Below are 17,236 nucleotides of genomic sequence, written 5' to 3'. Positions count from 1 at the left end.
CACATATAATATATGTTTCTGTTTGAGTTAGTAGAAAAACAAAAATTGCTTAGATACAATTATGAACACATATCAATTAAAATCAATTAACAGAAAATTTCCTCAACTTAGGTCTTCTAATTTGGTGAGAAAATTATTTTTACCACCATATTTTGTTAAATGGCAAAACTGCTTTAGCAAGAGACTTTACATTATCCTCTATTAATTCCATGGCTGGACTCCTGAGACTCTCAACCAATAAATATTTGACATTTAACTCACCTATAATATCCAATGTTCTCTACTGTTCAGACCAAAGTCAACCTGGCATCTTTGTGCATCCTGGGGGACATAGCACAGGCCAAAGTAAAACTGGCTGCTGTAACAAAAGATAGGAGGGACAGATGCATCAAATATTTCACTCATCACCTCTTCAGCTGGAGTTAGTGTTCTGTGGATGTAAAGGTAAAGGACCGGGAAAGTGAGAAGGGATTTTTCAGGTCTCTCTCAGATTTAACCACTCTAATGGTTAGAGCGAGAGCTCTGTTCTTATGCAGGAATTTCATAAACTAAAATGATGTCAGAAGCTGCGAGTAAAAGAACAAATAAAAGCTAATTGCAATCATCGTGAGTTTTGTTTTGTTTTGGCATGGGCAATTCACTGGTATTGATCCCAGGTCTCCAGTATGACAGGCAAGAACTCTGCCTGCCAAGCCACCATGGCTTGCCCTGTATCATGAGTTCTTTAAATGCAGCTATTATTAACATTTGGAATGGGAATCTTCAACTTCTCTACTATGTGTGCACCCACCATAGTATGATGGAATCAGAAAACGGGTTTTCTTTTCATTTGTTCCACAGATAGAGTTGAATTTTGAAAGAAAATGGGTCCTATCCAGAGTGTCATCCCTACCTGAAGTAGATGATTTAGATGATGATTTGAGAATTTTGAGTTGATGCTCTTTAGATGGGGTTTTGGAATTGCATTGAGACTTCAATGGGTTGTGATGCTTGGGGATTTGGGGATGAGAAGAACGTATATTGCATGTGGGAAAACAAATAAAATTGGGGCTGAATTCAATCTGACCACTGGACATTGAATAATAGCTTCAAAATGCCTGTTTCTTAATCCTGGTATCCAAAAGTGTTACAAAAACTTGGAAGGTAAGGGAATGGAAAGGCAGAGCAGAAAGACATTGAAGATGCTGGACTTGAAGACAAGAGAAATGTAGTAAAAAAAAACCAAAAAAAAAAAAAAAAAACCCAAGGAGCTCTGGAAGCCACAATAAGTTGATGGAGGTGAAGAACACATTCTCTCCAGGAATACCCCAAAGGAGTGTGTTCTTAGAGACACATGGATTTCAGACTATTGGTACTGATTTCAATCTTCCAGCCTCCAAACTTGTAAGAGTTGATTTTTGTTATTTCAAATCATCAATTTCCTTATAATTTGTTGAAGCAGGCACAGAAATATAATTTAATCATTAAAACAATAAATAATGGAGAATCAAAGTCAGTTTTGATGAAGCATGAAAATGCTGATAATGGTTGTACCCAAGTATTTTCAGGTGCTTCGCAAAGCATTTTATGTGTAGTGACCAATTTTGCCTCAAAAAATCCTACAAAATAGGTGTAATTTTTATATCCATTATACATCTGAAAAAGCTTTCCACTGAGAAGTTAAGTAATTTATTCAAGGACATATGGAAAGGAAGTACCAGAGAAGTAAAAAAAAAATTGATACCTGATGAAGTTATCCAGGAATTTGCACACATTTATAAATAGGTTAGATAATTGGAGAATAGCCTTTAATTGGAAGAGAATGACTGAGAATAATAACCTTCTCCCATTTTTTTTTGGTTTTCAAAACAAAACATAGAAATGAGAAAAAGCATTGCAATAAGACTGTACGAGTACAGTTAGAAAACCCTGAGCAGAAAGGCTTGGATGGAACTGAGGTTACAGTAGTAAATGGGAAGACAGGCAGACAAGGTCTGTGGTGGAAATTTTAAATCTGAGAATCTCAGGATTATATCATGATGTTTGATTTGGAGGATAATGGCAGGGAGGGGAGATAATATCAGAGGAAATGAAGGATACTGAGAGGAAGTTAACATAGTAAAATTTAAGTCAAGAAGGCACAGGAAACTGGAAGTTGATACATCAGGGGAGAAAACTCTCTGGATCTTATCTTACATAGCAGAGAACAGAGCTACAGCTTTGCTTGTTCACTCCTGAACATCTATCTGTATGGAACAGGCAGTTTCTGGTGATCCAAAAATCTCCTGATAATATAACAAGGGTACACTGAGAAGAGATGATAGGTAAATGTCCAACCTATCAAAAGATATCAGCTCTCTAATCCCTGGAACATGTACATATGTTACCTTACATGGCAAAAGGAACTTTGAAGTTGCACTTGACCTTGAATTGAGGAGATTATCCTAGATTATCTAGATGAACTAAGTCTATTTGCATGAGTCCAAAATAATGCAGTTTCACGGGACTGTGGTGAAAGGAAGATGTAAGTATGGAAAAGGCATCATAGAAATGCAATGTTGCTGTATTTGAAGTGGGAGGAAGGGGATCTCAATGAGGGAGCCAAAGGACACCTACTGGCAAAGGATAAAATACAAGATCTAATTATAGGCTTTTTAAAAGCAACTCATTTTAGACAAAATGATGCAAATAAGTTGCAAGTGTAAGGGCAGAAAATGATATTCCACACAAACAGTAATGATATAAAATCTGGGGAAGCCATACTGAAACCAGAAAAAACAGACTTTAAATGCTATAAGGGATAAAAAAAAAAGACACTATATATTAGTAAAAGGTATAATTCACCAGGAAGTAAGAACAATCATAAACATGTATATGCCTAATCAAGGCGGCCAAAATTCATGAGACAAACCCTAGAAAAACTGAAGTTGAGAAATAGGTTTCTCTACAATAATAGTGGGAGACTTCCACACACCACTCTCTTCAATAGAGCATCTAAACAGAGAAGGAAAAAAGTATAAAAAGAAGCTTAAAAATATGATTAAAAAACTAGTTCTAACAGACACATATAGAACATTGCATCTAAAAACAGCAGTATAAACATTCTTCTAAGTGCTCATCTAAAATTCTCCAGGATAGACCACATGCTGGGGTACAAACAGGTCTTACTAAAATTGAAAAGATTGAAATTGTACAAGGTGCAATCTCTGATCACAATGAAATGAAGCAGGAAATCAATAACAATGGGAGAAGTGAAAATTTTACCGATATATGGAAGTTAAACAACATGCTCTTGAACAATATTGCATCAAAGAAGAAATTGCAAGAGAAATTTTATATTCACTGTTCCTATTCCTTTTATCTTTTGTTTTTATTTTATTTTGTTTTATTTCTCTACTATTTTCTTGCCTTCTCTAGTTTTCATTTGGTGTTAGATATAATTCGATTTTCTCTCATCTTTATGCATATCAATTAAATTATTTTAAAAATTATTTTACTGGTTGTCCTAGCCTTTACAATATGTATTTACAACTTATCTACATGCATTTACAACCTACACTTTTGCACTTCATATGCAGTGCAGGTAACATAAATATCATCCCAATTTTTCCCCCATCTCTTATAACATTGTTGTCATGTAGTTCTTTATTATTTTATAGTATAACATAGTGTCATGTCACTTAACCACAAATTATCCAAAATAGTGGTGCTGTTATTAAGAACAAACTGTTATCTTCTATACCAGTTAAGAAAAAGTAACATTCTATTTTACCTATATTTATTCCTTCTCAATTGCTTTTCCTTTCTCTAGATAAATCAGAGTTTCCAACCTATATCATTTCCTTTCTCTCTGAACAACTTTGTTTAACATTTCTTACAGGGATAATTTGCAAATATCCCCAAGTTTTGTTTGTCTTAGACAGTCTTTAATTCTTCTTCAATTTTAGGCTAGTTCTGGATGCAGAATCTTAGGTCTTATGTTTGTTTTTTCCTGTCATTAAGCATTTCACACACCTCTTCTTGCTTGCATGGTTTATGAATAGATAGCCAATGTAATAATTACCCTTCTTTCTTTAAGGTAAGATTTTTTTTTCCTGTGGCCTATTTCAAAATATTCTGTTTTTCATTGTTTTGCATTTTGAATATAATACTCATGGCTGTACTTGAGGGTGATTTATCCTTCCTGGTATTCTATGAGCTCCCTAGATCTGAGGTCTCATGTTTTTCACTAGTTATGGACAATTTTCAGCTATTATTTCATTAAATATTTTAAACTATCACTTTCTTCATTGTCCATTTAGTATTCATATTATGCATGTCACACATTTTAATTGCCTTACAGCTGTCAGATGTTCCTCCATTATTCTCTTTTCTCACTTTATCTTTAAATTTTGGGCAGTTCTATTGATATATCATCAGGAAGAGGAAAAAGGATATCAGTCCTACCACCTAAGGAAATGATTCTGCCAAATCATGTCAGCTTGTGCTTCAGTGTGCTACTAATGCTGCTAGAATATAATATGGCAGAAATGGATTGGTTTTAATAAAGGGAATTTATTAAGTTGCAAGTTAGAATTCTAAGGCCATGAAATGTCCAAATTAAGAAACCAACATGAGGATACCTGCTCAGAGGGAAGCCAGTGTCACTCTCTCCAACACCTGTAGCCTCTCACTTAGCTTCTCTGGAGCAAACTCTGGATTTCATTGCTTAGTTTTCCTTTTCACTCTGCATGTTCTGGTTATTCCTGAGTGCTTGCTTAATACCAGGTTATTTCTGTCTGAATCTCCAGGTATCTGAGAAAGGAGAGTGGATCCTTCCATGCAGGTGGGAGGGATGAGTTTGCCCCAAAGGTGGGCCTTCCTACTCTGTGTTCAGGAAGGGATTTGCTGCCTCAAACCTCTGAGGTCTAGAAATAAAGTAGCTCTACTGCCTCCTTGATTTTAGGCTTGCAAGGCACTGTGCATAGAACCTTCCACAGTGTATCAAGGTAGCCTCCTGACCTGTAACACTGTGAGCTAATAAGTTGCTAGTTGGTTATTAAATGATAGAAAATTTGTATATCAATGTGCCTCATATTAAAAGAAGAAGCACAAACCCCAGAGATGAAATAATCATCCTATTTTGCCCCCGGTCAAGATTCTGGTGGCACCAGACCTGACATCTATAAGAATGGCTGCTATTAAGCAAACAGGAAACTACAAATGTGGGAGAGGACGTGGAGAAACTGGGACACTTACACACTGCTTGTTGCAATGTATAATGGTGTAAACAGTATGGAAGACTGTTTTAGTGGTTCTTTAGGAAACCAAATATAGAACTGCCTTTGACCCAGCAATAGCACTACTTGGTATCTACCCAGAACACCTGAAAGCAATGACACAAACAGACATTTGCACACAGATTTTCATAGCATTATTATTCACAATCTCAGAAAGATGGAAACAAGCTAAATGCCCATCAACAGGTGAGTGGATCAACAAAATGTGGTATATACATGAGATAGAGTATTATGCATCAGTAAGACAATGACACCATGAAGCACATGACAAGATGGATGGGTCTTGAGGACATGATGCTGAGTGAAACTAGCCAGACACAAAAGAATAGTGTATGATTCCACTTTTATAAACAGCATAAATGTATAATCAGAGGCTTATAATATGGAATATAGAAGACTTAGAGATAAATAGAAGCTAGAAATGGGTGAACTATTATTTATGAGGTTGAACTCAAATGTAAGGGAATAGGTAGGAGAGAAGGTGCTTCTCTAGTGGGTCTATAAATAATATTGCCATATTGAAGGTAAACAAGTTGAGAGGGGTTGTGTAGACCAACATGTCCCAATGATTAACACTAGAAATGTGAATTTGTTCTTGCAAGAATTACTTCAAAGATATTATTCTTATATAAAGAGTGTTTAAGTACAAGGTACAGGGGGGAAATTGCTATTGCATGCTATGAACTATGCTCAAAAGGAAACCATCAGCACTACCATAGCAACAGCAGAAGTAAATAATAGGCAGGGGAACAAAATTAAGAGGAAGTTTAGATTTTCTATTTGGCAAGGGTGTGTTTATTGGTTTTCTTTCTCTTGGGAACAATGATACAATCTAAAATTGAGAATGTTGTTTGACTGTGGACTTTGGGTCTTCTACATGGTGCCTAGTGAATTCAGGTGGCTAAAGGATGCACGGATGAAGTAGTAGATTGGCAAATGATGGTGTATAGTTATGAACAAAGGTTGTGCTGCTACAAAAAGGAGCAAAGTTTTGATTCATGCAATGATATTTGGTGAGACAAAATAAGCCAGAAACAAGGGAACAACAATGTTATGGTCAATTTTAGAAAATACTTATAAGAAAACATGGGCCTAGACTGTAAGTTTTTAGAGCAAACACATTGAGTCCAGAGTGGTGATTATTATTTCTAGATTTTGAGAGCCTGTTTTATAAATATAACTGATACTCAGAGATAAGAACAAAGTCCATCAGGTTGGGGTTAAAGTAATTCAGGACACAGGGTTAGGGAAGACAATGTCTATATTTTAAAACTACACATGCTCTTTGAGACCAATGGAAGAAGGGTTTGTTTGTTCTAGATCTGAAATTTTTGGTAGTGCATAATGTAATTCGACCTATTTGTTTAGCTCATTTGAACAATTGAAACACAGGGAACACAGAATCAGAAAGAGGTCCTTTAATCCTGTGTAGGTTAATGTAATGCTTGGAAACATCCTAGAGAATATTAAGCAGATAAACAAAAAGTATTGGAAAAGTCTCCTGAGGGATGGGAGAAAGAATATGGAACTATTAAATCTTACCATCAGGGAATCCCTTGGTACCATGACAAACTTTAGGGACATTCAAATAAATAGACCATGCCCTCAATCATGGGGCTTACTCTTGTGAAGCTTATGTAGGTACCAGATAAGCTTAGTCTACCTATAGGCATGCCTAAGAGTTACTTCTGGAGGGCCTCTTTTGTTGCTTAGTTGTGGCCTCACTCTCTCTAAGCCCAACTCTGCAAGTGAAATCATCGACCCCCCCTTATGGGGGACAAGATATCCAGGGGTGTAAGTCTCCCTGGTGACATGGGCAATGATTTCAAGGGATGAATCCAGGCCCGGCACCATGGGATCAACAATTCTATCCTGACCAAAATGGGGGAAAGAAGTGTAATTATTAATGAAGTGTCAGTGGCAGAGAGTTCAAATAGAGTCAAGAGGCTACTCTGAGGGTTGTTTTTGCACAAGCTTCAGTTAGACCTTGCTACCTATCATAACCAGCCAACCACCAACAAGGAGCATTGCAGCCAATCCTAAAGAACACCTAGCACAATAGATAAGATTCCCCAAGTGTTCCATGCATTAGAGTAACTTTCCAGAAACCTATGAGCTCCAGATGGGTCCCTGGTCCAGATAAGTCCTAAAACCTAGCCCAGCCTCTCCAGAACGTCAGATAGTACCATCTCCCTACTCCATATTAGTGACAGAACCTTACAATATGAAAAATTTAGAATTGTCATAGCCCAAACACTCCTAAAGAGAGGTATGTATAAATCAGAGTGATGGTAGAGTTACACATAAGAGACAGTACTTAACAAATGACTATGAATGCTGGGTCATTAAATTGATATCTCTTTTATGCTCCAGTATTTTAGAGCAGCTAGAAGTAAAAACCTAAAATTGTGAAATTATAACCCATGTGAAACTCTGAAATATGTTCTACAGCTAAATGTGGTGTTGTGCTTTGAAATGTATAGCTTTTTTGTATATATGTTTTTCACAAAAAAAGACAGAAAGTTGATTGTGACAATAAAAAAAATTTGAGCCTTCTCACCTCCTATATTCTGGAGTAGTTAGATGGAAAAATATGGGAGAATAATATGGTAGCCCATGACAAACTCTGGGATGTGTCCGTCAGCCACATATGAAAAGTGCTTTGAAAACTATTGCTTTTTTATTACTTTGCTTTGTATATATGTTATACTATACAATAAAAAAAGTAAAAATAAAGTAAAATAAAGGTTGTCTGAGGACACTTCCTGACTACCAATGAAAGCATGCATTACTATCAGAACCTTTCCAGAGAAATTCTAAAGGATCTTTAGGCTGATCAAAAATGTCCATGGTGAAATGCTGGGAAACAAAGTTAAGTAGAAAGTGATGAATGTGGGTAATAATAATGCACATTAATTACATAAACAGTAACACTGATATTTAATGAATGATAAACAAAAAGTGATGTGCTTAAAATAATTGACAAAATTGTATAAGTCAATATGGAAAATAAACAGAATTTAAGTAATCTAAGGATATTGGTTTAGCCATGAGGACAGTTAAAGATTGTATTAGTTTGTAAATGCTGCCTAAATGCAATATACCAGAAATGGAATGGATTTTAAAAAGGCAATTTGCTTAATTTTAAGTTTACATTCTAAAGCTATAAAAATATCCAAAGGGTCTATGGCCATCCCACCCTGAATGCACCTGATCTTGTCTGATCTCAGAAAAATATCCAAAGCCATCCAGAAAAAAATACCTTGATTCAAGAAAGGCTGGTGGATCCAGCAGATCTGTCAGGTGTGGCTGGAATCTGCTGATCCTTTAGCTTCTCATTTCAAACAGTCTCCCTGGAGGCATGTTCTTTCTGCATCTCAACACATCTGGGCTCCTGTTGACTCTGACAACTCTGTCGGCTGTGTCAGTTCTGAAGTTTTTTTCGAAAAGGTTCTCTCTTTAACGACTCCAGTATGAAACCCCATCTTGAATGAGTGGAGACACATCTCTGTGGAAACCACCTGTTCAAAAGGTCCCACCCACAACTGGGTGAGTCACATCTCCATGGAAGCAACTTAGTCAAAATATTCCACTGAGTACCATTGAATCAGGATTAAAGAATTGTTTTTCCTAGGTACATGACAGTTTCAAACTGGCAGAAAGATTTTAATTAATTAGAGACATTACTATTGTCATCTGTGCCATAATTTGTTGAATAACCACAAAAAGAAATAAAAGCACATTTTTATAATGCACAGAAAAAGAAGAAATAATAATAAAAATTGTCCAGTCAACACCAAAGCATGCTAGGAAATAATTAATATATTAATAATTATCTTATATTTCAGATTCTCCAACTAAAATATGAAGTTCGTCACATTTATGAATCACATTCACACAGAATCATGGTTGTTAAAAGAAGACACATCTACAGTGCCTTAAACTATAGAAAGGTTGAAAGTAAAAGAATGAAAATTATACATATTTATGAAATTATAACATTAACCAAAAAAGGTAGTTTTAATATGTCCAAAATGTATGCTTTAAAGAAAAAATCGTTACTAGGTAAAACACTTTACTTTATGATGGTAGATGTTTCAATTCACCCTGAAGATATAACAACATTGAATTTTACCCATCTAATAATCAAACCTCAAAAGATAGAGAGCAAAAAGTGAACAATTTTAAGGAGAAAAAAAAGAGTAAATACACAATGATAAAGGAGGTATACTAGATCCCCAAAGTCAACTTTATAAAATAACCAGGAAAATTAATAAAAATAGGAAAATCTGAAGAACAAGCAGAAAAAATTATGAAAACATTAACAGATTTACACATTCACTTCAAGCCACACGTGGAACCATCTAAAAAAAATTGTGTGTAGGCAAAAACAGTGTTCTACTTTGCTAGCTGCCAGAATGGAATACACCAGGAATGGAAGGGCTTTTAAAAAGGGAATTTTAATAAGTTGCTAGTTTACAGTTGTAAGACAGAGATAACTTCCCAATGAAAGCAAGTCTATAGAAATGTCCAATCAAAGGCATCCATTGAAAGATACCTTGGTTCAAGAATGTCACTGATGTTCAGGGTCTCTCTCTCAAATGAGAAGGCACATGGAAAAGCATGTGCTGGACACAGCATCATCTGCTACCTTTCTCTTCTGGCTCCCTTTCATGAATCTCCCCGGGGGACATTTTCCTTCTTCATTTCCAAAGGTTGCTGGCTGTTGGACTCTCTCCTTCTCATTACTATAAAATTCTGCTCTCTCAGAATTTCTCTTTCTCCAAAATGTTTCTATATTTATAGGATTCCAGTAAACTAATCAAGACCCATCCAAATGGGTGGAGACATACCTTCACCTAACCCAGTTTAACAAGCACTCTTGATAAAATCACATCTCCAGGGAGATGCTCTAATTACAGTCTCAAATATACAATACTGAATAAGGATTAGAAGAAATGGCTGCATTTACAAAATGGGATTGGGATTAAAACATGACTTTTCTAAGGTACATACATCCTTTCAAACCAGCACAGACTGCAAACAAACATGAACACATTTCAAAATACTGAATGCTCTGAAAATATATTCTCTGACCTGTAAACAATTAAGCTAGAGATTAATAATAAAACATGATTATAAAATATCTATCTATTTATCTATCTATCTTTCTTTCTCTCTATATATATATGTAAAATAGTAATTCCATGTCTATGTCCCACTTCTGAAAAGCACAAGTAAGCTCCTATCAGACAGAATGTTCCACAGATAACAATAAACTCACCACAAAATTCAAAATACTAGAAGCACTGGGTCCTGAATTAAACCAGACAGATTTTGGAAGAGAGCCACAGATGGGAAAAGGGAAGCTTAATATAATGAATTGTTAAACTATGATAGAGAAGTAACTGTGAGATGTAAGAGAATTCCACATGGCACCCTAGGGCTAAAGGAGAACCTTTGAGGGAAACACAGGGTAGTGGGGGTCCCTCCCCAAACCTGGCTTTCAAAACTACTTGGAGAAGGTATAGATACAATCCCCTGAAGAAGTTTGCTGGCTTGCACATGCAAGAGCTTGTCCATAGCCTCTGGGCAGCAGAACGGAACCCTCCAGGCATGGGAGGGGCACAGGAGACCCACAGGTAGTGGCAGAGTGCAGGTGTGCAGAGGGAGTGCGGACACAGGTGCAGGCAACAGGCCCGGAGCCCACAGCAGCCTCATAGAGGGGACCTTCGTGACCATGGAATGTATGCATGTGAAGAAAATTGTTGAAAATAGAATTGATTTGATGTATTGTGGTGGGTTCACACAGTGAAATTCTATTCAGCAGTGAAAGTGAATAAATTACAGATTCATACAACAAAATAGATGTTGCATAATTATTAAATGAAATATGCTAACAGCAAAATAATGTGTGCAGGATGATTCTATTTGCTTAAAGTTCCCTGACAAGCAAAACTGTGTGGTTTAGTGATGTCTATCTGGAATTTAAAAATGTGAATCAAGGAAGTGATTTCTATGAGATTCAGACAAATCAAGAAGGAAGGTTTATGGTTCATAAGGGAGGAGTGGATTTGAGTAGGATGTGGGGCAGAAACATGCCAGGTCATGGTGAGATCTTGGTGACTAGTAGGTTGTTAATCAAAAACATATATGTGCATGTGTTTTATGCTGTTTTCATTACTATATTTTATAATAAAAATTTAAATATTGAATACATATTTATGATACATATAATCTCACACATTTATTGTTACATATGAAGAATAATATCCTCAAATTACCCAGCAATGATGTGACACTGTATTTGGTCAGTTAATATTTGTTGAGTAAATTAATAAGTAAAAATAAACTGAATAGAGGAAAGCTTTAATTTTATCAATATCCCTGTTGGTTGATAGAACAGCTATACCTTGTTCTAATTTATTCATATTTACAGTTTAAACTTCTCTTCTGAAGTTTAACATTCTTAAACATCTCTATGGCAGTTATAGCTCAGTATCTCTGGAACCTATCTCATGATCTTTAGGTTCACACAACTTCACACAACTTCACACAAGCCAACCCCACCCAATTCCACCCATGGGAAGGAACAACACATCTCCAGTTGTCTAAAGCAGAATCAGTGGAGTCATCCTTGACCTCAGCCCTCATATACAGCTCCTGTCAATATTACAATTACATATTCCCCAGTGCATCCATTTCCTCCTGTCTCCACTGCCATGGCTTTAGACCAAGCCACCAACATCTCTCTTTTGGATTCCAGAAATAGCTTCCTAACTAGACTTCGTACACCTATTTTTGATTTTTTAAAGAAAAAAATTGACTCCAGTAAAACTAGACTGTTTTTAAAAAGGTGAATTTGGTCAGGCCATCTTTCTACTTAAACACCTACCAAGTTTTTCCACTACATTTAGGGAAGGGCACACACACACAGACATAGAAGGTGCTCCCTGTTTACCTCATGCATACATCCTATGAAACATTTGTGTTTTCTTTAGTCAATATCTATTACCTCCTCAAACTTGTATATGAGAGACAGACTCATGTTTTTAACTGATTATTCCCATTGTTACAAAGCAAATAATAAGAAGTTTACTTGTCATATAGTAGATTCTCAAGAATTTATTTAATAATGCAAAATGAAAAGAGGAATCAATGAAGAAAAGCAAATTTGTTCACAAATATGACACTAAAATAGAATAATGCACTGTTGAATGTAGTATGTAAAATATTCTTGGTTTAAGGGAAGTGTAAAGACATTGGTATGAAATAAATACCCTGGTGAAAGGAAATTGATGGATATCTAGTGCTACCAAATATGAATGCTGTTTGGTTGTTACGGAGACTGTTTTCCATCTCTTGCCCAAGTTGCCAGCCTTACTCATTCATGGCCCTTTCCCACTGACTCCCTCTTCCTCACCACCTTGAAACCAGGTGTGGGAAAAGAACTTGAACTTCAGGGGAAAGGAAGGAAAAAGTGGCAGATTCAGACCCCAATTATTCTAAATACCAAGAATGATCCCTCATGTTTCCCTCTTGACAGACTCCTAACTAGGTGGCTCCTTATCTCCCTCCTCTTGTCTCTCTGCCCTTGCAAGATCCAGGCAACCCATTACCTCAAAGGAATATATTCCCAGCCAAGTGGTCCTTAAGGAAAACTCAGTAAATCCCTCCTCCACCTCTATGGAACCAAACCATCCAAAGAGCAACCTCAGTAAATCCCTCTCTCATGCTAGTAGCCAACCAGTAAGAATCTAGTGCTTTTCCTCCAACATACCCACAATCCTTAAAGCTTGCTATCTTATGTTTAAACAGAGGTGAATTCTAGTCCCCATTCCCTGCTATAAACAGTCCTGGATAAAGTCATCTGGCCTGTTTAACATTGTCTGGTCCAGTTTTTATTCTTTGACATTTGTCAAGGATTTGGATGCAAACAACAGATATGAGTTGGGTCCCCTAAAAGCTAAAACTGAAATTGCAGACTGAATATGCCTAGTTTACAGATTTGAGGAGGAGTTTAGGAACATGATGGAGAAAATGTACTGGGATGTGTGTGGCATAGATGGAGTCCAACAAATCACAGAAATGGGTTAATATGATCCCACTGCCAGCACAGATGGACAGTGGATAATCTGGTGGCCCATTCACAGTGGACTCCAGTCATGGGAAGTTGGATGGTGGAAGCCTCTAATTCTTCCTCATGGGAGAGAATTCTGTCTGCAAACATTTAGATGCTGTATTAGTTAGGGTTCTCTAGAGAAACATAATCAACAGGGAACACTTGTAAATATAAAATTTATAGAAGTGTCTCACGTGACCGCAGGAATGCAGAGTCCAAAATCCACAGGGCAGGCTGTGAAGCTGATGACTCCGATGGATGGTCTGGATGAACTCCACAGGAGAGGTTCACCAGCCAAAGCAGAAATGGGACCTGTCTCCTCTGAGTCCTCCTTAAAAAGCTTCCCATGATTAGATTAAGCATCACTCATTGTAGAAGACACTCCCTCTGGCTGATTACAAATGGAATCAGCTGTGGATGCAGCTGACATGATCATGATCTAATCCTATGAAATGTCCTCAATGCAACAGACAGGCCAGCACTTGCCCAATAACATAAACAGGTACCACAACTTGGTCAAGTTGACACATGTCCCTAACCATGACAGATGCCATGATATATTATATCCAAGGCAAAAGGACCATCTTCTCTCATCATCAAATCTAATTAAGAAATGTCAGTTTACAATATTTTTAACCCAACCATGTGGTTTCAACTTCCTCCTCCCTTTTTTTTTAACAGGAACATCCCCCAGCCAGCACCTTGCATCAACCCTGATGATCTGAGCCTCATGAATGGAGTCTTTTCTGGGGTTTAGAGAACATAAGTCAGAAGAGAGACTGTAAGGTGGTTTCACAAGCCCAGAGCCTCTGGATTCTGCTCTACTGTATTCCAGTTAAACACATTTACCAGCTTAGAGATAAGATTTCCTCTAAAGTCATCTTTCTTTTCAGATAGATTCATGATATTAAAATGGAATATGAAATTAATGCTGAAGTAGCAGATACCTATCCACCTATCACTATTCCAAATGATTACAGCATCATTTTTCATTCTGTCCCTGAGTGGCACAGCATCTCTGCATTAGTCTTTTCTCACGTCCTCAACAACAGTGATGATGGACAAATCATACCTTCTTAGTGCACTCCTCATAGCCCTCTGTAGTTGATCAATTACAAGAATGTCCCCAAAATTTCATGCCTCCCTGGGTTCATCTTCTATTTTTTGTATTCTGTATAGTGGGAGTCACATGTCATTATTTTCCCATGTGAATATGCTGTTATTGCATCACCATTGTGGATTTATTGTTTGTTTTTAGTTTGTTTCTTGGTTGTTTGTTTTGGGGGGAAGTGTATGGGCTGGGAATCAACCTCAGTTCTCTGACATGGCAGGCAAGAGTTCTACTACTAAGCCAAACTTACACCCCTCCCATTCTGTCTTTTGCAATGTGACTCTGCAGCCTCTCCTATAAAGAAGTAGGGCAACCTGCATTCTCCTTTAATCTGATCTGGTCCTGTGTATTACATTGGTCAAGAGAATAGAGTCTAGGTTTCAATTAACCATTTAAGCTTTTACATTTCCTGGTGTAAACCTGCCAAGAACCATCAGAATCAGCTAGAATTATTCTGACAGATGATGAGAGACACATGGCCCAGTCAAACCAAAACCAAGCCAATGGCCAAAAACACACATGTGAAAGTTAAGAAACATGTGTGTGCCTGTCCAGGCCTGGGAGGTCCAACAGGGCCTGGCAGCTAACTTGACACGCCAGGGCAAACCCAGCCAAGATGAGTCAACCCTGTCAATATCAACAGAACTAACCAATCAAAAAACAACTTTGAAAACACTTTTTATTTTAAGTACTGAGATTTGGGGTGGTTGATGACATACCAATAGCTGATATACCATCTTCTTTTAAATAGCTACCCATTTTTACTACAGCAAAACATTTCCCCTCACCTTTATTTTTTTCATAGCAGAATGACATAGGAAACATTATACTTATGTGTGAGATTATTTTCTTTCTCAACAGCTAGAACAAAAGGCATGATCTTTGCATCTGACACATAGTAAGCAATAAATAAATCTTTTTAAAGTCTTGGATTCTTTAATATCAACTTTAACAGTGAATGGTTATGTAGGTGTCCTTGGTTTACATGGCTCTGGCTTTCTCAGACAGTTACAGAAACTGAATGTCCTAAACCCATGTGTTTCAGAAATATGTGCAGAAATAATACGTCACCTGAAGTTTTTCAGTTTTTACAGCTGAAGTAAATGTGTTAATTAAATATTTTCCAAAATATTCCACTTAAAGCACATATAAAAGCCACAATTTTAGTCAATCACAGATCATGGGAAAAGAGTGACAGAGTTAAAGAAATACAGAATTGTCATTGAAGGAATGAGTATATCAGAAAGAGAAGGAGTGAAGGAAATGGGCAGTTAGAAAGGAGGCAGAGTATAACTACTTCAGTAACAATGGCAAGGAAGGCTTGAAGGAAAGACAGAGTCTGTTGAAGGAAAAAGTAAGACAGGAAGAATAACTATCAGACAGAAAGTTTCAATATGAAGAGGTGGGAGGAGGTGGAGCAGCTATTGCTGCAGGACTCGGTTCCCCACAGCTGGGAGAGGAGGTTTGTGTTCGAGGCTGAAGCACTGTGGGAGGATAGCTGTAATGGTGCTGACAGTAATAACTGGCCACATCTTCAGCCTGGGCTTTGCTGATGCTGAGAGAGAAATCTGTTCCAGACCCACTGCCACTGAATCGATCGGGGACCCCAGGTGCCCGGGTAGACACAGAGGAGATGAGCAGTTTGGGAGCCTGTCCGGGTTTCTGCTGGTACCAGGCTAAGTACCCGCTAATACTCTGGCTGGCCTTGCAGCTCATGCTGACAGTCTCCCCTGGAGTCACAGCCACAGAAGCTGGAGACTGGGTCATCACGATGTCCCCATTGGCACCTGCAGGCAGAAAAGAACAAGATCAAACAATAAATCACAAGTATATAAAATATGTATCCAAATGTAGGTTTTCATTTATTATATATAATCAGATCTGTTTGAGATGGAATAGTCTGTACACTCTGCATGTGAAAACCATGTCACCAGCTTTATAAAGACATTGCTCTTCTGAAGCTCTCACCTGAGACCCAGAGCCCCAGGAGGATGAGGAGTTGGGACTGTGACAGCATCTTGCCCACCGTCTGGTGCACTCAGGCCCCATCTCCAGGGAATCCCCATTAATAGAGTCTGAGCAGCAGCCGAGTCCCCAAGAGTCTATGCAAATCAGCACAGGGTATAAAGGGAAATATGCTGTGCAGTGAGCTATGAAGACAGATGATGGAAGGAAGGGGACAAAATAACATTACCACAGGAAATGTACATGTAGTCTTGCAAATGTCCCAGAAATCAACTGAACACTATAATTTTCAACAAACTTTAGCAAAATTATGAAATTTAAAATATTTTATTATCTACTTTATGCTTCAAATTATTTGCAATCATCTTGTATTACTTAAATTAATTTTGTAATAGAATATATGTGTCAATCAGTGTAAAGCACCTGAACTTAATTGAACTTTTAAAATACAGTGCCATGAACTATGAGGAATATATTCACATCATGGGGTAGAATGAAGGTGTAGTGCACAAATTATGCATTTATCTCAGCTTATACTGAATTTTAAATATGTATTCAAAGTTCCTTTTTGAAATCTCAAAGTCACCTCAATATGTCCAAAACCAAACCTCTGATATTTCTCTCAACCCAAATAATGTCTCTGATAGTGAGTCACCAGATACTTACAAGTTACCCTTGGCACTGCCTCTTAGGTCCATGAGTTTCTCAAATCATAAGAGATTCACAGCCTAAGGGGCAACCACCCCACCTAGTGGTAATAGATAAAATAGCTCCAGCTCC

The 17,236-nt window shown here is 37.3% G+C and overlaps 1 pseudogene across 1 annotated transcript; it reads right to left on the bottom strand.

The window, feature by feature from the left end:
- Positions 1-15,880: 15,880 nt before the first annotated feature.
- On the bottom strand, positions 15,881-16,546 carry LOC143661180 (immunoglobulin kappa variable 3-15 pseudogene; annotated as a pseudogene). Its single transcript, XR_013164425.1, has 2 exons — positions 16,460-16,546; positions 15,881-16,278 (listed from the first exon to the last, which is right to left on the bottom strand). The product of XR_013164425.1 is annotated as an immunoglobulin kappa variable 3-15 pseudogene (transcript).
- Between the last annotated feature and the right edge of the window lie 690 nt (positions 16,547-17,236).

The sequence above is a fragment of the Tamandua tetradactyla genome, chromosome 17 (genome assembly GCF_023851605.1).
Source record: "Tamandua tetradactyla isolate mTamTet1 chromosome 17, mTamTet1.pri, whole genome shotgun sequence".
NCBI lineage: Eukaryota > Metazoa > Chordata > Mammalia > Pilosa > Myrmecophagidae > Tamandua > Tamandua tetradactyla.
Note: the sequence above shows the minus strand (reverse complement) of the source record. Positions and strands in the feature narration are given on the sequence as shown.